The following is a 23,900-nucleotide window of genomic DNA, read 5'->3' as shown; positions in this document are numbered from 1 at the left end:
TATATATATATATTATATATATAATGCCCACCAATCTAAAGCAATCATTTCCTATACAAAGTGTCACACTATTGAGTGTTCCTATTGAAACATTGGTTATGCTAATCCTTTTCATAAGGTGAATGTTCTAGCCATCATTTTGAGTAATTACGCTTTGACAGTCAGGGACAAAAAAACAAATTAGACCAATTACATTCTCCGCACCTTCTTCCTAATGGTAGTGTTTTAATTGTCCTTATTTTAAAGGGTAATTTGCCTAAATTACAAAAAGATACATGTAAAATAGTGGTGTATACCTTGTGTAGTCCTATGCAAATAGTTTAGTTTCATCTACTGAAGTCTTGAGACATCCACCTCTGAGATTTATTCCACTGCTCAAATATGATGGAGCTAAATGGCATATTTGTTGTGTTGTTAAACAATATGAGTAATTACATTTGAAAAAATTGTCTTTCAAGGAAGGGTCCATGCTATTCTTGGTAAATCACTGAATCCTTTTGGACAGTTATTTATAACTATTTTCTACTCAAGAAATACTCCCTTTGGTCCCTCATGGCCACATATAAGTGAGCAGGCATATTGTGCAGTGCTCTCTACAAAAGTCCCTCCTATTTAAACAAATTATAACATGTATGTCAATCACTGTCCCTGACTGGTTGAAGAAAATTCAATTTCAAACTTGAGTTATACTGTAGTGTAGTGAATAACGGGGGGTTAAAGTTACATGTAGGTATTTTGCCGCTCAGCAGTGTTTGTGAAAATGACACACAACCTTCAGAATGTGACATTTCAGTTTGTTTTTAGTTTGTTCATAAAGAGCGGTCAATATGTGATCACAGGCTCATTTTTTGTAAGTGATGCACAAGGTAAGAAAAAGTTTCACAGTAGGCTACATGTTTTGCACTCAGTAGCTCATTTAAGCTAAATCAAAAGACCATTTTAAAAAAAGCTGTGAGCTACACCAAAGAAAGCCTTTAAAGCCTTCAGAGAAAAAATATAAAGAAAACCAGCTTTCATACACAGAAACCCAGTCTCAAATGTCCTAATTTGTTCTGTTTGTTTATGTTAATACTTTTAACATTCACATAATTTAAGACCAGTTTACAATTTAAGCCAAACACAACGTTTTACAAATTTAGATAGCATATCTACACCAAATACATTTTTTTTAACAAGACTGTGAAAATTGTGCAGAGGATGCATACATTCAGCATTTATTTTATTTTATTCCCAAATGTATTCCAGTCAGTCCAGTACTAATTACACTATCCACATATTCAGCTTTTGATGAGATGAGGAATATTTAAACACTTCCCATCCCATTTATAAGAAATGCTAATAACACATCAAGACATTTCGCCTTTTTTACACTTAATTTGCTAATCAGTCAATGAAATATAGTGTGATTAAGGGCTCATGGGCATGCGTTTTGATAGCTCAGATTTGTGGCTATTGATTTTTATTGGCTTTGTGACTCGAAGCATGCAGCCCACTTGCAGCACAGTACGATATGCCTGTTTTTACTTGCGACCAATAGAATCACCCCTTGAAATGTGTTACTGGTTTATACAGAAATAAAGGGTATGTCACTAAAGTTTAATTGTATATTGTTGTGTTTTTCCAGCAACACCCTTCTTCATTTTTTTACCCAACATTATTATCTGGCCAGTATAACCACAGCCTCACTGCTCATCACTGAGCAACTGGGGGTTAATTTGCTCTCATTACTGTTACACTAAAAAGCTATTAAATGTGCACAAAGGTGGCCTTGAAAGGCAAACCCTTCTAACTTAGCCATCTGGCACGAACAACAGCAAAGGAAACTGTGACCCATATGAAAGATTTTGCTAGAGAAGTGCTGAGTAGCATCTGCTCGCTGTGAAAATGCCTTGGGTCCTTCACATGACATGACAAATTACACACGGCAGTTTACATTTAATTATCCACTTCAATGCTCACCTCGATGAAAAAGTACAGGAAATGGGAACATTTTCACATTATCTTTAACAAATACTTTCACAAGTTTTCTCCCCCCTACTTTACCATTTTCAAATTGACTGAATGTGATTATTCCCAGTTAGTATATGGAAACTGAATTAACAATAATTGATATGACACGTGCTGTAGTGAGTAAAAGTTTTCTGGAATACATTAGAACTTGTTTGAGGGTGATAAATCTTGAACATTGTCTGCTGTGGTTAGTAGTCTGCCATGTAGGAGAATTGTGTTGTGTTGTGTTGTTTCTTTTAAAGTTACAGTTGGTAATGTTTGCACAAAAGCAGATTCATTCAGGAGTTGTTGGCCACCATGACAGAGATTGGGGGAATGATGTTCTGAGGGTGGATAAGCCTGTTGTATTGAGTAATATATAATTTTTATGCTGTTCATTCATCTTTATGTCATAAAGGTTCATGACATGAGCCCGATCCTGAAACAGATAGTGTTTTGCCTGTGCAACATATGTGAACATGTCCTAGTTTCTGCAAGAAATATGATTGTATCACAATATCAAAGATTAGACACATTCTTAGCTCTTTGTTGTGATGTGCAAAGGTGGCTGAGAGCTCTTGGCTCTGGTCATTGATTTTTTTAATGCATATTTTATGTGCTGTTGTCCAGCCTTTTTTTAAAAAGCCTTGATCAGCATTGAGCATGATGAGCATTGCCAATTTATAAAAAAAGGTATAAAAGAAGACCTTAAGTCACTAATGTCCTCCATTTATCACAGTCCTGATCAATGCGGATCAAAACTACTACTACTGCAGATGTTTACCATTCGTATTCTGTGGGCTTGTAGGGACTTTCTTGTAATCTGTATTGCAAGTTACTTCAAGTATGGAGAACCTCTAGGGTTTGTTCTAGGTCCTGTTTAATTCTTTAAATGTACCCACTGAAAGCCATTTTAAAATGTCTTTATTCATAATCCAGATGACGTTTGTTTGATAGCATACTACTTAGGTGCCATGTTGGAATGTAAATGAAATACATTTACTAAAGTAAGATTTCGAGGTACTTCTACTTTAGTTAGTTCTATTTAATGTTACTTTATACTTCTACTCCACAAGATTTTAAGAGGAAAATATTGTACTTTGTACTCTTTGTACTATATTTATGTATGACCCTACAGTTACTAGTACCTTTTCAGAATCCAATTTGACATACAAAACATCTGATGAGCTTATAAAAGACAATGCGATGCTACAGGTAAATTATTCCACAGTATTTGAGATATTTTAAATGATTTACAACAGTATAAAACAGCAGATGAATTTTGTATTCTGTTAATTTGAGTCAAGGGTTAGGTTAGGTCATCTATACATTCATACTACATGCAAATCATTGTACTTCATTATCCCATTATTTGAGCAATATTAGAGTGTAAAGGCATTGACACATAAATATACAGTACATCAATAAAAAACTATTAACATGACTTGTTCATTTAATAATGAAACAAATATGCTGTATGTCTTTACAGTGCATTGCTGATATTTTTTTTTTCATTTGAATACATTTCATGTCAACAAATTAACAATTCTAGTCATCTGTTGCATATTGCATGTTCCTTATATGTGACTTATTCTTTGAATAACTTAATATTCAGATTCTGTAAGGGCATTGAGTGTCAATTCAATGAGCCTTTTGTCAGCATTTTTCTGTGGAGACGTTTCATAGTGCAATCACCCTGTATTAACTTCAGTGAAGGCAATACATAAATCTAGGTCACCATACATCTCAATGCTTTTGATGGTATAGCTGCACAAAGACCAAAAGACTACAGGTGAGTCACAGTAGACACTACCACTGTTGCCTAGGATTTAGGTCAGCCAAGTAACTCCAGTTGGCAAACGTCCTTCCCCAAGGTTAGCAACAATGTGCCCTGGGTGCATAATGGTACATTTGTAATGTAAACTAACCCTGGTAACTCTGGTTGTGGGCAGGAGGTTTTGAACAGTGTACTTCACTCTACATGCAGTTGTATGAATGTGTAGCTGGTTGGTTTGTGTTGCTTGTTTATAATTAATTCCTAGAGCTCCAGTGGTACCAAGGAGACAAACACATTTAGCGTTTATCCAATGAAAACTCAAGCTTGTTGAACAGCTCGGAGGCTGCATGGTGCTAAAGTAACAATATTTACTGGGTCCCAGGAGTAGGAGCAGTAAACAGATCAAACCTGTTAAAAGAGGATAACAAGCATAACGTCAGTATGGGGTCATGCTGTGGTTTACAGGCTTCCTTTTTTATTGGAAAGAGTGAAAAATAGTCCCCAATACTTAAAACACAATAATTGAATGTGTTTTTGTAAGGCATTCCCATACACAGGTCAACAAGTGCTCTTTCAGGAAAGTAATAGAGATGTACACAATGTAAAGGTGTTATGTTGGAGTCTCTTCCACTTACATCTAGTTTAAATCTAAAGCGCAACTGCAAAGTCAAACTGCCTTTGCTGTGGTAATTACAGTGTCCGCTTGTACCTTGTTTCGTGTGCCGAGCAAAATTTGAAAGCACATAACATTCGCCCTTGATTTGTCAAAAAAACATATGAGTTTTGACGAAAACTGTCTCCTCCTCTGAAGCTCCCAGTGGTGACAGACACTGCTCTTTGAAGTAACTTAATCGCAATAGACACATTTCCACTGTTCTCTGTCTCCCTGTGTGTCCTCACACATTTACAATAAAGTATTGGATCTCACAGAAGAGGTTCTTAAAAACCTTACCAATATGTCTACATGGGTAAAGGAAGAAAACAATATTCATATTTTGTCACAACTTTATCTCGTCTTCCCATTACGAAATGTCTTTTAGAAATTAAATTAATATTATTATTTGAAATATGTAGTAAATACACATAAAAACTTTGGGATTACATGAACATAGAATTGTAGTATTGTGAAATGTACCAAATTTCTGCTAAAATATAAATGGCTTGTAGCTAAAAAAGGGAGACTATTTGAAATACTTTTAACTGCGTTACAGGATAATTGCACTACATTTTTCTTAAATTTCCGAAGATTCTTTTGAGACAGTTGTTTAAGGATGTTATTATTAATACACAATCTGAGAGGTATGAGACCACAATCAGAAAACAACTAACATGTCTCCTGGCAACGTGTGAATGAGTTCATATCATATGAAAATTTATGCACAACAATTCTTGTGATAGCATACAAAATGCCTGGAAGTTAAGTGACGACCTGTCACATGACAGTTAAGTTTACTGTTCTTTACAATTACATTTAGCTGAAAAAGGGTTACTGTGAGCCGGGTACAAGGAACCATGAGGGGACATTCAGTGGCAGTTGTAGTTAGGTTGTAGTTTAGGCACCAAAACAACTAGTTAAGATTAAAAAAAAAAGATTGTATTTCCGTTAAAACAACGCTCCCCTTAAGTAGTGTTCATGGGACATGAACACGTTTCCTTGGTGAAACGTTTGATTTAATACAATATGGCGCTCTTGGATGGTTCTATGGGTCATTATAGAATCAGAATCAGAAAAGGATTTATTGCCAAGTAAAACTTACAAGGAATTTGCAGCCAACAACAATGGTTATTCATCAGAATGCCACTTCCTTCTCCTTATTTTAGTGATCCTTATCACATATCCATAACAGGATCAGTCTAATGAAGTTCTCCTGTACATAGGCTATGACCTAGCTAAATCTTAGTGAGCTGTCTAGAAACTAGACTTCGATGTTCATAAAACCTTGGTTACATTAAGGACATTTGACCAGTTAAACTGACCTATGTCGAAAATACCAATCTATATTAATGTGTTCTACTCCATTTCCAATATATATTAATGTAGGGTATAAATGTCTTTAGGTATATGGGTAGGCATTCCATCAGCATTCTTCTAGCATTAAATGGAACTACTGTTAATTATTCAGCAGCCTTTCAGCAGTTGATGCGCAACAAAAAAATTGATGACTCAATTTTTTGTTTTTCTCTATATCTTTTTGGGGAATGATTGTGTAAACGTATTCAGTAATTACAAAAATGCTTAGTAATTTGAGGTAAATTACAAACATAGCCAACATGATTCAAATTAGTACAAATATTACAGTTTAGACAATTTTTTTCATTATCAAATGATGCATTAGTGGTCGGGGCGACTGCTACAGCAATCTGGTGCTCGTGATTCTTGAGGGTTTCAGAGTAAACATGACACTGTGGTTTAGGGGTATGATCGCTTCTGCATAATCTGCATGATCAGTTACTTGATGCTACTCACAAAAGGTGCATAACACAAAGCACTGCAGCAGTGGATTTTTTGCTATATTACTATAAAAAAATGGCAATTTGTCCATTCCCTCCTAATATAGGACTCATCCCATTTAATGTTGCAATTTATAAGCATACATTTCTTTAAATGAAAAGTTTATCCCAGCAGGATATTGGATATGTTTTCCCTAAAACCAATATTTGTCTCATTATTACCAAGGTTTTCTATTGATTATTTGATTAAATCTGTTGTATCAAATTGAGTATGTTTTGTTTTGAGATCTGACACCTTCCCTCTCGGAGCCTAATTTGGCATAATTTGGTGTTATCTGTAATGCAGTGATTAGATACGGCAGTTTTGATTACAATCAAGCATTCACCCAGGACATGGAATCAGCAATGTTAACTTGCAATAGAAATTGATAACATTTACTTAATTATATACAGCATAGTCATTCTGTCTCACATCCTCCGGGATCTATTTATCCAGTGCACTAATGGCAATTAAATGACAGAAGAATGTGTTAGCTTTTGTTTGTATGGCCCTATGTGAGATTAAAATGAGGTAACGAGAAAGACAGTTGGTGAAACTGCAGGAGTCAAAACGTCTTAGGGTGTGTTCAACATGCAAAGTGCAACGGGTCTGTCAGACAATGCAGATATTAAAAGTATATTATCCAGCAGACTTTATATCATGCAAATGGTGCTACTTATGAGAGAAACAGGGTCCTGCATTTTAATTTGGTCTCTTTTATTTTACATCACGTTCTGCTTTCAACTAAGTTTTTGTGCCCTCTGGGGTTTTGTATAAAGCACAATGTGCCAGAAATGCTTCATCTTGAATCAAATTTGAACAAAACCTTATATTCATATATTTGTATTTGCAGTTCAACAAATACACACACTTGTGACACAGTTATGAGTCTAGTAAAGTAGAAAAAAGTTATTATTAATACTTTCCTGTTATATCCGGTTCCTGGTAAATAATATGATGAAGCAATACAATAGAATGTAGGTTAATATTGTATTAAAAATCCATTCATTTTAATTGAAGTTTTAGGTTAAGTTTTTCATCCCCAGTTTCTTTTTTCAATGTCCTGGATGGTGTGTTGAATAAGTGTGGCAGGAGATGTGTTAGTTTAGGATGTGTGTCAATATTGCTGCAGATTATACCACAAGCTCATTCTCGTGCGCACTGCAGTGTCACAGTTTGCCCAGCAGTGAAGAAACTTTGTAAGACTGAGCTGAACCTTAATACACACACTACATAAATGTTACCTAAAAAGATGAACATCAATTGTGACCATGGCCAAACATTTGCACCTGCCTCACCTCAAATACCAAACACATTTCAGTTGGCAGAGGTGACTATTAAATAACAGTAGGTCTCATTTTAGAATGCTGTTTAGAAACATCTTTAAAGTGACACATCAAACAGGAGATTCTGAACAATAATCAGTAAGACCAGGAGATCTAATGCCCCAAATGTCAAGTGTCTTTGTTCTCTGATGTAATACCATGTATCTACCTTTCAGTTAGGTTTTTACAATCTCTGCTACTGTATTATTTTCTGAAACACCTTTTTTTGCTTTTAATAATTTGATTCTTTATGTTTTTAGTTATAAGGAACATGCTCAAATAAAGATTCCAAAATCAGTTTTTCTGTAGATTGCATAATTTGCCATTGCAATAACAAACTAAAAGCGCATGACTTACAAATCTAGTGTTCAAAAATTGGTTAGTGTAAAAATAATAATATACTGTATGCCTGTACCCCAGAGCAACAGTTTAAACAATATTTTTTGGCCATTTCTCTAAATCCAGATGGGCTTCAGTCTGAAAAAATGAAGGATTGCATTCAAAATGCAATGACTGCCACATCCTAACATGATGGTGGTGGTGGACAGCCAACCCATGAGAGACAATAGGTCCCATGATTGCAATGCATTATAAGTAGCTACCAAGGAATATGAGACAATTTTACAGGGCCAGATACATCCTATGGTGCAAACAGTGTTACCTCATTATGTTCCAATATTGCAGGATGCTAATACCTCCCTAGCGCACTCCTAAACAAAACAAAAGTGTTGAGCAGATATTTTTTATGTTTGTTCCTGACCTAAAAAATTTAGAAACTTTCAATCTTGATGATTTGTCTAATATCCCAAGAACACACTTTACAACTCAACCTGAAGAAGCAAAGGATTCTCACAGTCCTTCTTAGATACTTGATATTCATATAGTGTCAGGTATTTTGATTATTTTGTCTTCACTCTGTATCAAATGATTTCTCCTCAATTCTGAGTTTCAAAGAGTCATGTTAAATTAAGTGGATTATGATTAATAGGAATTTATTATTTCTGAAATGTGGTACGAGCAAATGTTAAAAATGTAATTTAAATAATACTTTAAGAGTTCAGTATACTATGGGAGGTTGATGGAGTCATAACCTAACGTCATGTTTTGGGAAGCCATCCATATCCATATTTTAACACAAATTCCATGTTTAGTAAGTGTCTGTATTTCCTCTTTCCTTGGGAGGAGAAGAGTTTGCATAACATCTCTTAACACACAGTAGAGTTTGTTTAACCTCATAACGTAGCTTTTGAGATAGCAATACTAGCTTTTGTTTGATCTTCCCGTTTTTTCAATCAGGAAAAACTTTGTTGCAGATATGCAAAGGATTGTTTGTACATATGCATATCATGAGATGTACAAAGTCTTGGAGATTAGACTTCATCGTTAAAAAAAAATAATTTTATAAGGGGTAGAGAAGCCATGAGTAAGGCATATCCCCCCGATGGAGTCTAGACACTGGTGGTGGTGGTGAAGGAGCCAACGGAAGTGGTGCGCCGAGGAATACCCAGAGTGCCGTGGGTGACGATGACTAGAGGTGGAAGGGGAGGAGGAAAGTTGCACGTTTTGCCTGTAATGACAACTGACAGCAGCAGAGAGAACAACAGAATTAAAGCAGGGATGCCATGCTGTGATTGGCTCATGGAATTCATGGCCAATTCTGGTTGGCTTAACTGAAAAGGGAACGCCTCGAAACAGCTGATCAATTTTAGAAAGAGAGAGAGGTGGATGGAGTTTAGAAGTCATCCTGAAAGAATTTATGTTGAGCTTCATGGCATCCATTGATAATTGCCGGCAACAGGCAAAGAAAATATGGTGGCAAAAACAATTCCATCAAAACCTTAGCACACCTCAATGAAGGTGAATGATTCCTCTCAAGCTCGACTGGATAAAGTCAAACATCTTGGTCACAAACATCAATCCTGTTTATGGCTGTTTACCTGGAGGATGTTTCCTTGCTCTGCTGTTCAACACAGCCCCCTCACAACGAATGTTTCAAAAAGAGCAGTTATTCTCCAGCTCGGGGCCAAACGGCTGCAGCCATGTACTCATTTATGATTGATGTACACAATCCATCCACGTTAATGTTACTCAGTGTATACAATAGTTAAACAATCCTCTAAATCATAACCATAAAAGACAAACCTTTGTGCAACAGAGCAGAAAAAATGCTACGAAACATTTATCCCCTCGGACGAAGAAATGTTAGCCGTCATTGTTTCTGTAAAAACAAAATTCTAATGCTAGACACTGATGTGATTCCTCAAATGACACAGATACTGACAATGTCCATTTGCTGCTTGAACAACCAAAGAAAATGATGCATGATCCAGCTTGTAAGCTTCTCTGACACAGGTCAGCTGAAACATGGTTGCCTGCCCTGAATTGAACTTCTCTCCGGAGGTGCAGGTGGATTATTCCAGATGTGTACAGTCAGAGCTCATCTTTGTACAGGGTTTGGCCAAAGCACTACGTCTCTGGGTAAGCCAAAGCGGAAAGCTTGTATCAAACTGAATGAGCTAACGTCCTATTTCATGATCTGCACCGAGAGAATAAAAGCCTCAGGTTCTCCTTGTTGGAATCTGCATTAGCAAGCTGCAGGAACGTGGGAGCAGTGTGGGCAGAAAGCTCAGCATGTACTATAAGGCTTGTGAATGTCTTGTAAGAACCATCAGTGCATTGAGATTTGGAATGTGCATGTTTTGATTGACCAGCAATTTTCCATTTTGTAGTTGGATTTCATGGTTGAGCTAAAGGCTGTGTAAAGTGTACTATAAGCATGTAAGGAATGTAGGCTCATAAAAACGCTTTAACTGACCAAAATAAACTGCATTTCATTTGTGTACTGCCAGCATGGCTTGAAATTACCTTCTTGGCTCACTAGGCACCATTGCTGGTGAATTTCAACTTGAACACCTATCAGAATCTTTTTTTGCCAAGCATTTTTACCTTAAATAATTGGTCAAAGCAGCCTGCAAGCTCAAAGGTTGTGCCAGTATCACCATTTCACGTTTACACAAATAACACAAATGGCTGTGGGCCTATTGTTAGGATGCAATTAAAGAAAACGATCTGTATCAAAAGCTTCATATTGCCTACATGTACATGGATTTCCATATAAATATGTAGCCTACACCTAAGGCTCCAGCAAACGCTGACACTATTATTACTACTATTCAAGTAGAATAAAAATGTATAAAAATGTATAGTGCTATCAGAATTGATTAGATTAGATTAGATTAGATTCAACTTTATTGTCATTGTGCAGTGCACAGTACAAAGACAGCGAAATGCAGTTTGCGTCTAACCAGAAGTACAAAAAAAGCAGAAAGGTGCAGCGTGATATAGAAGTATAGACAGGTGGTGTAAAGGCAGGACAAGAAATATATTACAGTGTTATAAGAGCAGAATAAATATGGCTATGTAATACGAACAATCTATGAACAACATGTACAGAAATGTGCAATGTAGTAGCAGTAATGCTATACTAATAGTAAGAATAATATAGATAGATATATGCAGTGTATTAACAGAATATCTAATAAGAAAAACAGAATAAATATGGATATACTGGATGAACCATATAGAAAGATATGTACATTATGTACAGCTATGTACAGTGTGGTAACATTATTTAGAGTAGTATGAATAAGTATATGTGCAGAATGAATAGTATGAAGAGCAGTAGAATAGGACTATGTTTAGATGTAATTACAGTATGTACATCTGTAAATAAATAAATAGAACAGTATGGGTGGGGCATGCTAGTGCAAATTGTCGGGGGGGGGGCTTAGTAGGTTAAATTGTCATCAGGATTCAGAGCAAGAGTTCAGTAGGGTGACAGCCGCAGGAAAGAAACTTCCTCCGAACCTGCTGGTACAGGTGCGTTGGTACGTTGGTGGTGGAGAGTGTGGGGGCTGGTGATCTGCAGGAACCACAGCCTATATGGCCACCTCTTTTTTGTCCCTATAGAAGCGGCCAAAGAAGTGGTTCAGGTAAGGAGGTGTCAGTGACGGGGGAGGCTGGGCGGTGGTAGTTCTTTGCTTAGAATTAACCCTGTCTGTATTGTCAAATCACATGATGATTGCGGAAGACTGCTTTGTGCATAAAATTAAGATTAAATCAACATGATACTGAGCCAATCATCTGCAGTTTCTTGCATCCAGCTTTCACTCTAATGCAGAGAGATAAGTCCTTGTCAGACCAAATCTCACTATGGTTTATTACTTTAACAATAGCATAATGAAGATACAATATGTTTTAGTAAGCAAGTTCCCTTTATTTATAGTCTATACGTATAAACTACATGTCAGCACTGATTTACAAATCCAAAGCAAAATGATAAAAATAAAAATAAAAACAATATTTCAGATAGTTGTGTGAACTTATTTCAATGAGAACTTTATTGACACTTTTTATCTCCCCCTTCATAATATCTACTTATCTAATTATCTAATAGCTACTACTGAATCTCAGATATTTGCCTCTTTGCCCCTGTATTACCCAGGTGTTCTCTCTCTTCAATAAAGAAATTCTTTTTGGTGAATCAACTTTTTTTACCTTGTGGTCCCATTTCCTGATATGTTTCCGGTTACATAGAGTTTATTACAGCATGACCCCATAATAGTTGGCAAATACTGACTTTCCAATATTCCTCTTATCATACAAACAGCTCCTTATCTGGTGAGGAACAAAGAAGGATGATCAAACGATTGTGATTGCAAATGACCCCGACTTTTATCTGGAATATAAAGTATACAAATCCAACTTGATATCTCCTGTAGCAGGCAATTACCACTTAGCTGAAGCCTTGCCCTCATGTTATACTCAATTTACGCAACTATGGTTTCAAGATACCAGCAAAAACTAAATACATTTGGTAGAGATTTTTACACGGCTTGATGATATTTTGATATTAACCACAGAAAGAAAACGAGATAAAGGGAAAATAAAATATACCAGAAAAGGGTCAGCGAGACCGCTTAATGGGTGTCATGGTCCCTGCTGAAAGAAAGGCCCTGCTGATGTGGATGAGTGGTCTTATGACAATGATAGATGGTGTTTCCTGGAGCCTTGCAGGGTTCTGCTGTGCTGCCAGTGACACTTGGGTGTCTCACTAAATGCCTGTGCGCATGTCACACACCTACAATGAAAGCCTAGGGGGAATGTAGGCAAGATAATCCAGTGACACACATCCCATCAAAACTTTTACAGCACTGGGCAGTGGAGATTGATAACAGCTTGTGAGGGACAGCATATTTAGACCGTCTCCTTGGACCGTACATGGATTTCTGAAGCATGAACTGAAGCATGTTGAAGTGTTTTGCTTGCTGGATTTTGTGTGCGTCTTGGCTGTGTAGGAGATATTGTTATGGAGCAATTTCTTATATTAATTGGTTACTTGGGAGCCATTATGTACTCATACCCCATTAAGGCTGGCTTTGAGTGTGTCTTTCTTTTGTTGTGCATGGTTTCACAACGAAACTCATACTCAAATTAATTGGAATATAATAGGCACTATATAAAGAGTGCTTATTACTGAATGTTAATGATATTTAATATAATGTAATGTAGTAAACAGGATACATGCTTGTCTGTTAATAAAACCTTAAGTCAAAAAATGATGTACCTAAGACTAACAGCCATTTAACCTGATTACATACTGTAATGAAAACTTTGATTGGTACTGGTATGATACAGGTTTGGTCCATAATGAGTTTAAAAATACAGTTTTATATCCTTGTCTAAACCTGTAAAGGGCCCAATTTAAGGAAAGGGCTTGCTGAAGGGGGATCTTATTAACTCATTTAGATGTCAAAGAGACCTTCAGCGATGGCAGACACAACAGCGTGCTGAGTAATATGAGCCTACAGAAGAAAGATGGATCTCCCAAGGAGTGAAATTCTACAATAATTGGGGTAGATATCTCTGCTCTCCATTTCAACCAGGGGCCAATCTTGGGGTGGCATTTCATTATAGCGACAGGAATTGTCACCATAATGAATTCATCAATGTTGGTAAGATAAATGACTCAACAAGAAATTGATAGGGCTTCCCGATCTGATGTTGGAAATTGTCTCTCATATATATATTGTCTTATTAGAAAAAGAGACAGCTATTTAGACGCCACGACCATATGAACATCTTTTTCCATTTAGCATGTTTGAAATATTAATGTCAACATGATTTGACCTATTCTGGAAACACATCCCATGCAAGCAAAGACATTGCACATTTGACAGAGAAAACCTTTGACCTTATTGAGGTTCCCATATGGCACAAGATGCAGAAAAATAAGATCATCTTGCTTTTACAATCATTTTCAGTCTGATACTTAATAGTTAATAGTCTTTTGAATCCCACGCTTTTTCTTTCATGCACGTTTTCTTTCAGTGTTCATAGCTTCCCACTGGCCACCAATGGAAGGGTCTCAGTTTCAAATATGACTGAACCTAGAGGACAATTAAACCCTACACACAAGGAGGTAAAGAAAACATATCCGGACTAACAGAAACAACAACAGATGACCTCACCGTTCCTCTAAAATGCACAGATGTTGCTTTCTATCACATTTTTCTAAAGTAATCCTCTTGGAAAATATGCTTGTTCGCTTTCTTGCTGGTGGTAAGATGAGAAGTTTAATATCACTTTCATGTCTGTCCGGTAAATATGAAGCTATCTTAGCTGCCAGTTATCTTAGCTTAGCATAAAAAAATGGAAACACTAGTCCAAGTCTGTCCAAAGATAGTCTGGCTGAGATGAGGCCTGCCATCCTGTGTGTGGTCCCTCCTCTCTCGTCATCTCCGCTATCGGGTCTTAGCGCCACCCAGGAAGGTTGTGATTGGTTTAAGTCCTATTTATCAGAACAATCTCAGTTTGTTCATGTTAACAGTAGTGCTGTCAAACAATTAAAATATTTAATTGCAATTAATCGCATTAATGTCATAGTTAATTAATCGCAATTAATCACACATTTTTATCTAAATGTCCCTTGATTTCTTTTTGTCCCATTATATTTTCTCATTTCAATGCTCTTATCAACATGGAGAATTTGCATCAGCTGTGTGCTTGGCCATCAAGCGGTATTTCAGACTGGACATGCTGCGCGACTACGCCACCTGTGGGAGGAACCGCTGGGGGCGGGTGTGCTGCCACATAGGTGGCAGTGAAGGTCAGGGGCCTCAACGGACCAGAGCCCTCCACAGGGCTCCGTGGAAAACCAGGCTACCAGGCACTCGCTGACGAGCCCTCCATCTGGGCCTGGCTCCAGACGGGGGCCCCGGGCTTTCTCCGGGCAGGGTCACTCCATATCCCTTTCAGTGCTTCATAGGGGGGTGCTAGCACTAGCTTCATATATTTTAACTTACAGACATGAGAATTGAATCAATCTTCTCATAACCCCTGAGCTATACATACATGAAGCTTGTTTTTGCAAGAGCAAGTAATAAGAAGGCTACTATGTAAGCAAAGGTTTGGTTAATGTTTTTTTTTTTTTTTTTTTGTTCCCAAAACATTTCACTGAATACATTTGATTTGATAAAAAGCCTTCCATATGCTGAAATTTGGCCGTCAAACCATATCTGAACAAACTGGTTGTCACATTGTACAATATTGAAACCACTGATTCAAGCGCCAATGTTATCTACTCAGCATTACACTTTGTCGTAGTCTGATTTTAGTTTTAAAATCTGTGTGAGTTTAGGGGGTTTACTGTGCCAGGAAAAGGAAGTTCACAACTAAAATCTATTTTTGTATTTGTGTGGAGGGAGTTGACTTGCATTCAAGTAGAACTATATGAAAGTGAAGGACAGAGTTATGAATTATGTAGAAGTGGGAAAAAAATCCTGCTGACAACAAAAAAACAGACTCCTCAAGCACAGCTATACCGCAGCAGCAGTGCTGCACAGGCTCCACAAACTTCCCAGTAGCAAAAGTAAGCAGACAAAACTCTCAGACAAAATTTATAAATGAACATGATGGTGTTCTTATTCTTTTTCTATAAATGTTACACACTATGAATGTAACGCATCTATTACAACATTCAAAATTCCCCTGCTGTCCTATCTGTTGTCAACAATTATAAATATTGATAATAGAGGTGGTTTTAAAATCAGTTATGTTCCTCATAATGTCTTTACGATGTTGTGAAAACATCTGTATGATTGTGATCATTTTGTACGTACTGCTGTGTGTTGCAGGGTCTCCTATAAAGGCGTGACAAGTCAAATTAGGAGCTCAGCTTGTTTGTTGTCAGCTGCACACTGTGCTAAAGCAGGTCTCCAGGATGCTGCAGTCATCTCAGTAATTACACTGTCATTTCCTGCACGTGGAGCACTCTGCTTAACCTCTGCAGCACACCGCGTGTCTAATCTATTTTAAGAGAACGGTTTGTAATCAGCAAAGTGTACATTTACAGTAAATGTATAGAGTTATTGTGATCATATGCATGTCACGCTTAGTTACTGTAAAAGCCTGCAGACAAAGCTTTGATCTTTTCTATTTTTTAACTCCATTGCATTACTGTTTAGGGACAAAGATATTTGCTTGTTATCCTTAATTCTTCTCCCGCTGGTATTCAGTGCAGCCAATTATATTGCCTTCTGAGAGACATTTATATTTGCAAAAGGTCACCTTGTTCCAATTCCTGCACATATTCATCAACCAGTCACAGTCCCAGTGCTCATAATAATTAGTCAGTAGTGAAGCAAATGTTTAAATTCATCACCATTTACATAAAAATGTACCATTCTTATATATAATCATAAAATGAAGAAGCATTTTCTTTAAACCAGTTTTCATGACGAAAAGTGTTTTTCAGTTTTCAATTGTTTGACAATTCTGTAATCTAACTTGTTTCACTGCTTCATAACTAGATCAAAGTGTACAAACAGACTACATGCTTCATATAAACCAGTATTGGGTGTTGACAGTAATTGTTGTCACAGGGGCAGGTCGACAACCCAGCATGAGTGCACATCTTGATTTTATGGTTCAAAACCTTAATTAGGGAGCTTATCAAATAAAATCACTCTGTCTTGCCCCTTTCATACCCTCTGCTCTTTATTCTCTATGCAAACAATCCACATCATTACAATGCATTTGAACAAACCAAGCAGTTTTATAAATGTTCTGAAACGTAACTTTGTTGTGTCACTGTGAGCAATGTGCGAGGCAACAAGGGTTAAATGATATTTTGCAAATGCAGTGCTGGGATTTTTACAAGTTTATTTTGTATGTTTAATTGGACAGGGAAGAGAACAGGAGCAAAAGCCAAACAACAAAAAACAAGCAAGCAAAAAGTTTGATGTGTGACTCCAGAACATCAACAACCAAAGGCTGCAGGGTATTTCAGGTTTTAATCAGATTTTCTTTTTCAATCAGCAATATTGCTTTCCCTTATACCAAGATGACACAAGAGTCTACAGCCACATTACTAATTAGTATTTAACACAGGTACAGCTGAGGCCTTGACAAAATGGTGTGCCAAGTCATCTAGATGTAAAAATGTTTCAGTGATTAAGTAAAAACTTTGACCTGCTGGTTACACTAGATTAGAAACAGTCAGGGGATTGCCAAAGTGTTTAGGATTTATCCTCTGTCATGGAGGTCGCTAGGCTGAAACCGCAGCATCCACAACAATGTTGCTAGATGCTTGTCTCCCGTAGCCATTACTTCACAGCACAGCGGAGTGGTTAACGTTAGATGCTGGCTAAATTGACATAAAAGCCATAAAGGTCTGTACTCACGCTGAGCTCTGTTCCCAACTGACAGGCTAACGTTTTTGGTGTAGAATTACGGTAGGAACCTCTAAGAACACAACAACCTCGCTGTCCTCTCCACCTGATGGACAGACACACTTCCTTGGATTAGAATTACTGTGAGAAATGCTAAAAATAACACTACTTTGCTGTCCTCTCCACCCGACAAAACACACTTTATTGGCTTAGAACTACGGCAATCGCTAAACACACTGTAAACTCACGGTTCTCTCTTTCCAATTTACAGCCCCCTCCCTTGGCTTAAAATAACTCACCGTTGTCGACCGCTTAACAGACTACACATTGTAAAAAGCCATGGCCCACGTGCCTGGTCCTCCGGTAACGTAAGCATTTACCAGGGTTAGCAGTTAGCAGAGTTAGCAGGGCGCCGTTAGCCAGGACCAGTTGGGATCATTTTATTGGCTGTGTCTTAATTGTTTTGAAGGTAACCAACTTGGGTACGCTAGGTACATAATTCAATGGGAGTAGACAAATGTTGAAATGACATAAAATGCCCGTCCCTTGTAGCTGTGATAAATTAGTCTGGAGGAAATTGGCCAACTTGGCATCCTTATAGGGCTCTAAGTTGTCTCCATCTCCATCTTTTTAGGTTGGTAGGATCTATCTCCATTGATCCTGTTAGTTTGTTTGCTGCTTCCATGGCTATGCTAACGTTACAGCTGAAGCACGGGCTTTCCGTATCTACAGGTACATCTGTCAACCTGGACAGTTGATAACAACACACAGGCCAAAACACAAACAGACATTCCATCACGGAACGGAAAAGAATAAATACTGGCATAAGCATTGTTGTCTGAAAAGATAGTATTTCAACTTAGTATGTTTCCTTAATATCTGATGATGCATTGGGGTAATTTTTGGATTTGTGTCAGTAAATATATTACATATTGGACATTTAACACATCATTTAGCATTCCTGGAATAGCATTTCATCCTGTTCTAAACCGCCAACACAGTTTGTAGCTTGGTTCATTTCTGTTCACTTCAAGTTCTTTTGACTTCAGATTTCCGTTCTATCTTTACATCTTATTTGGGGAGTTGTTTAAGATCAGAATGCTTCACAGCAACAGAACTAGAATCATACAAAGGCAGAGGTCATAAGAGTAAATTCAATTATTCAGCTGCTACTTATAGGCGGGCAAAGTTGAGATGCATGGGTTTTTGTTGATGTCCTATTTAGTTTCATAACTGGATGGCCTGAGGCAGAAAGAAGGCTCAATGTCTGTCTGTTGTCCAACTGGTATGGCAAAGACAGAAACCCAATGGGAGCAGTTCAAACTGACAGCATAGGGTAGGAGATATTTTCTGCAGAAAGACTCTGGGAGCAGAGTGAGTGGGAGTACGCTGTCTGTGTATTTCAAAAGATGATGGCTGTGTCTGAGTGCTCATTCTGTCATTAGTGTGGAGAGTTCAAATGCTTTCAAAACACACCCTTATGGGTGAATCACTGTGATCTGAGAGTGGTGAAGCAGCCATTAGAAATGGGCACAATAAACACTTTTCCTTTTTGCGGTAAGTAATATGGTGCAGTTTATCGAGCTGAATAAGAAACATTATTAAAGGGAATGTCAATAACATTTTCTCTATAATCGATGATCTTAATCATTGGTTGCTTGACTGTCTTTTTTAAAGAGTTCAGCGTGGATATTGCTTTAATTTGCCAATCTAACTTGTTCCACTGAACTGCCCCTATATAGGCAAAGATTCTTTTCCCTAATACTGTCCTATATCTGTAAGGACATAGGTCAGATATCCTGCCACACGTTTAAATGTTGTGTGTGTCCTTTACCTTAGTTATAAGACACAACAAAAAAATTGGGACACTACCAAACAATATTTTGTAGATCATGGTCAATCTTGACATAGTAACACAAGACTCAACAGGGAGCCAGTTGAGCTCAACAAATTGTGACCTACCTATATAAGACCTATGGCCCAAGTTCAGAATTACTCGTATTGATTTATTCTGTGCTGTTTGCAGCCACCCTTTAAGTCGGTTTGTAAGGCCTTCAAACCAGGAAGTGCATGGAAATTCAAAATGATTGAAAATTAAGGCGTTGGCTAAAATGATCATTGTTGACTAATCTAACAATTTTGAATTTCTAGCTAAGAACTTTATGAGCCCGGTGACTTTACTCAGAACCTTGTGGGCCATATTCTTGCCATCCAAGTTGTTTTCTAGGATGCAACCCAAGTATTTTACTGACACTTTTAACATTATTTAAAATTACCCTTAATTCCGAGCATTCAATCTGTATTTTGAACCGAACAAGATGGCCTTTGTCTTACCCAAATGTAGGGCAAGACAAAGTTGTGTACAGACAATAGCTCTGAGCTCAGGGTACTCTCTAGGGTGGATTAATGTTTATGAAACATTAAAAGTGCCAAATCATCAGCGTACAGAAATAGTACACATGAACAGGAGTCTGCCATATCATCAATGTATGTTAAAATAAGGACGGACCAAGAATGCTTCCTTGATGAACGCCGCATTTAACTAAACAAGGGTCAGACAGCACTCTTCCTAAGACCACCAGTTGTCCCCTCCTTGATAGGTAAGACCTAAACCACCTACAGTACAGGTGGAGCTGTCTGTCCTCAAGGCCTCAAGTTTGGCAATCAGTCTGTCATGATTCATCGTATCAAATGCCTTTTGCAGATCCAATAACATCATTCTGCAGAGATTTCCGTGATCTATTTCCCTGCGTTTTATGTCAGATAAATTGAGTAGGCATGATTCGGTAGACCTTCAAAGGCTTAAATATAAGGGAGTTTGGATGAAGAGGTAATAGGTTGGAAAGGCTAACTGCATCCCAACCATATTTATAGTTTCATAAGCTCTTTGAGCTATTAGCTTGGAGCAATTTTCTAGGCGCTTTTGTGGTATTATATTGTAAAACAGGTATCTCAAATCAAGCAATCTAATTGGTTCATAGTTGTGACGGCTATGATGTCTAGCTCCTTTGCACAATAAGTATCACTCTGTGTATGAGAAAAAAAAATAGACTAACAAACTGATAGCTGGTGCCATGGAAGGAAGCTGTTCATCTGCACACACACTGCCATGACACAGCTGGTTTAAAACAATAGTAGTGGGATGGTAGTAGCTAAGGACTTGGCTTGGGGGTCGCGGTTCAAGTCCCAGTGCGGACAAGGCACTGAGTGTAGACTGGTTGCTGGAGAGGTGCCAGGTCAGCTCCTGGGCACTGCTAAGGTGCCCTTGAGCAAGGCACTGAACCCCCACTCTGACATCTCTTCGTTAGTGCATGTATACGTCCAGGGCATGTGTATTTCAAGCCTGTGTAATAACTAACAACAGAGTGAAAAAAAATCAATTTCCCCTTGCGGGATCAATAAAGTAAATCTTAATCTTAAATTGGTGGAGTATCCATTTAAGCGTACACTATATTTAAAACTGCTACCTTGCGGCCAGACAGCCCTTACTGACTCTTTTTGACAAAAACAGTAATTTTACCTGGCAGAACATGGTAGTTAGTTGCTTTGTGTTATGGTGTGCTTTTCTTTAGTGTTAAGAAAAAGAAGTAGCCTGTGATAGCTGCTAGTGTAGGTTGTCGTTACCTGCGCAGCATTGCTTAGCAATAACCTTGTATATAGAAGCAGCCAGCCAGCCCAGGAAGCTTCTCTAAAATTGTGATTATGATTATGTATTAACCAAAATCTATTTTATCTATTGCTTAATTAATATGCAGTTCCATCAGTGTTTTCCACCCATTTGAACTTGCCTTACTAAAGAAGCTAGAATTTAGGGTCAGATTTTAACTGCACTTTTATTTTTTATAACATTACAACTGTAACTATTATTGCCAGGAAGGATGCAGAGAATGTGGCAGCTCAAGGGTTCCTTTTCCAAGTTTCATTGACACTCTATCAATTACGTACAAAACCAAATACTGTGTATTTCATCTGGAATGTATCAACTCATGTGACAGGTTTTCCAGCCCTCTACTCCACCTGTCCAACAAAGACAGAATGTGCATAACTTTACACTGAGTACTCTGAGCTGTGTATCACCAACTCACGTCAAGGTTTTGTTTATTGCTGCATCCATACCTGGCAAAGTCAGCTTCCCTTTTGTTTGAAAGACCCCTGTTGATACAGTGCCAGCACTGCCTTACATTCTTGTGCTCCCTCAATTGCTCACACTCCTTTTATATGTGATATAATGCATTTGTCAATTGATCTGCAGCTCTTTTAAGAATATTTGTCTTGCAAGGGGGTTTAATGGTACAAAGGTGCATTTGCTGGCATCACAGCAGCATTTAAGACCTTGTGATTTTCAACTCAAAAGAACATCCATTACAAGTCATCACAATACTTAGCAATTGACGCTCAGCTTAGCTATTTGCAGTGATGTCTCTTTACTTCTGATCATCAATTTAGACTTTTCTTGTTCAAATTGTTCAAATGCTGTGCTTTGATTTATAATTTTGTTACTTGAATGTCATGATTTGTTTTAAACAGCAGCAGATAACATGTCAGAAAAATAATGCAGCCCAAGGGTATTTATGACTGAGTTATTATGTGTGATTTGTTTTGATGTCTTGTTTAGATGTGAGGGTGCATTTTTATTCCGCCTTCTTTTTTAGGGTTATTAGGAAACTTGACCAGCTTGTTGGTTGTTACATGATAACATTATAGCTGTTGATCAGTTACTGCAATTCACCAGGGATTAAAATTGGGTCAGTATTTAATTTTCTATGTAAGCTTAACACGTTTTGTTGTTTAAAATATGTATATTTATATATATATATATATATATATATATATATATATATATATAATATATATGTAAATGTAAATGTGCTGATTTATAGCTGTGCTATACATAGCTATACATAATATATATAGTGTAATCAGAAAGAAAACGATTCTATATTCATTTGTTCTCCTCCAACAAGGGGGTTTTGACTTGATTCCAATCAATCTTAAATCAATACATTTATATTACATGACAGTGGATACTAATATTGATTCCTGTGTATTAAACATAGAAGAAATGGCATGAAATGACACAAAATACAATTTAATTTATGTACGATGAATAGTGTTCCTCTGTATACAATATTTTGCCAAGGGAACCGGCATTACTTAACACATCCAATGAATATACAGTATTTGGTGAATATTGGGGGGCAAAATCCATTTTGAATGGATTATTTGTCTTAGTGTTAAATGAAAACATAAACACATCAACAACACGGCCAAATTCACAAACTAACCGTCAAGACAGCCTGCAAGGAGAACGGGTCCTGATAAACACTCGGCTTTTCCTGTACATATGAGAAATATCTGCTGTAAAGTACTTGCATGCTGAGCACACCTTGCCGATGTTAACAATGCCAGGTCTACTTACATCAAAGCAAAAAGTCCTTGGTAAACAGTACATGAGGATGGAGGTGTCTGTCGGCATTGTTGGTGAAGCATGTCAGGTTGCTTGCTAAGTATAGCGAGCAAATAGAAAGAAATGATTATGCAATGATCCTCCTCTGAGCACGGATGCAGAGAATTTTGCTATCTGAGCAAAATGAATCTGATGGGGAAATGGGGCGAAATGATGGCATTTCAAAACATTATACAAAATTATCTTTTTTCTGTTCCCTACAGCTCTGAAATGATAACTAAATGGGGTAAAATCTTGACATTGAGATTCATGGAACTTGATTAACCGCCATCTCAAGGGCATGTAAACTACTGAAATAATGTTATTGATATTATCATTGATAGCATTTCATATTTCATATTATTCACTTTTCAGTTGCAAGGTTGACTCATGTCTTTGATGATGTGACAGGTCTTCAGGGAATTAAATTACCTTGTGTAAAATATAGCACAATGCAGTAGAAAAGTACATTATAGGCCCAGAGGAAACACGCATACAGTACATGTATTTCTATCAAGCTTACCTTGGATGGTTCAGTGGGATCTAAATGACAGAAATAATCCAAGCATATTGAAGTAGAAAACTGCGTGCTGCACAATGTTAAAAGAGACTAGAGAATGCAATTTCTAAAGAAGTTGTGGTGTGAATGTTGTATGTTGAAAGGCTGACAGTAATGCTCATTTTTTGTAAGAAGAAGGTGAAGTAGTGAGACTAGTTGGGAAAAAGTGGGAATGGATTTAATTATCATGAATGTCTTTGAAAAGTTGACTAATACCCAGAATGTTTGAAAGGTTTGTCATGTTTTAATTGTTTTTAGTTTTTAGTTGAACAAGTGGAAATGGGTTTAATATTATTAAGTATGAATATCATGAAAAGTATAAGCTCATCATTATCATTATCCAACTAACACGCCCTCTATGGTAGGGGCAGAGCTGGAGGATGATGAGGGATTGTTGTCAATTTCCCTGGTGGAATACGCTGAGGTAGTTCAACAACTCCACAATGGCAAAGCCCCAGGGATTGATGAGATCCCTCCAGAAATGCTGGAAGCTCCGGGTGTGGAGGGGCTGTCTTGGTTTTCAACATTGCGTGGAGGTCTGGGACAGTGCCTAGGTAGTGGCAGACCGGGGTGGTGGTTCCC

The 23,900-nt window shown here is 37.5% G+C and overlaps 2 long non-coding RNA genes across 2 annotated transcripts in view; one reads left to right on the top strand and one right to left on the bottom strand.

The window, feature by feature from the left end:
• Positions 1-9,428: 9,428 nt before the first annotated feature.
• LOC116705515 (uncharacterized) overlaps positions 9,429-23,900 on the top strand; it is a 17,450-nt gene continuing 2,978 nt past the window's right edge. Inside the window, exons 1-3 of the long non-coding RNA XR_004335946.1 lie at positions 9,429-9,439; positions 10,936-10,939; positions 16,803-16,810. This is a non-coding gene — a long non-coding RNA (uncharacterized LOC116705515). The remainder of the gene's footprint in view (positions 9,440-10,935; positions 10,940-16,802; positions 16,811-23,900) is intronic.
• The window catches only part of LOC116705514 (uncharacterized), a 9,043-nt gene continuing 6,374 nt past the window's right edge, over positions 21,232-23,900 (bottom strand). The window contains exon 3 of the long non-coding RNA XR_004335945.1: positions 21,232-21,241. This is a non-coding gene — a long non-coding RNA (uncharacterized LOC116705514). The remainder of the gene's footprint in view (positions 21,242-23,900) is intronic.

Source organism: Etheostoma spectabile, chromosome 17, assembly GCF_008692095.1.
Source record: "Etheostoma spectabile isolate EspeVRDwgs_2016 chromosome 17, UIUC_Espe_1.0, whole genome shotgun sequence".
Lineage (NCBI taxonomy): Eukaryota > Metazoa > Chordata > Actinopteri > Perciformes > Percidae > Etheostoma > Etheostoma spectabile.
This window is presented reverse-complemented; position numbering and strand designations above follow the sequence as displayed.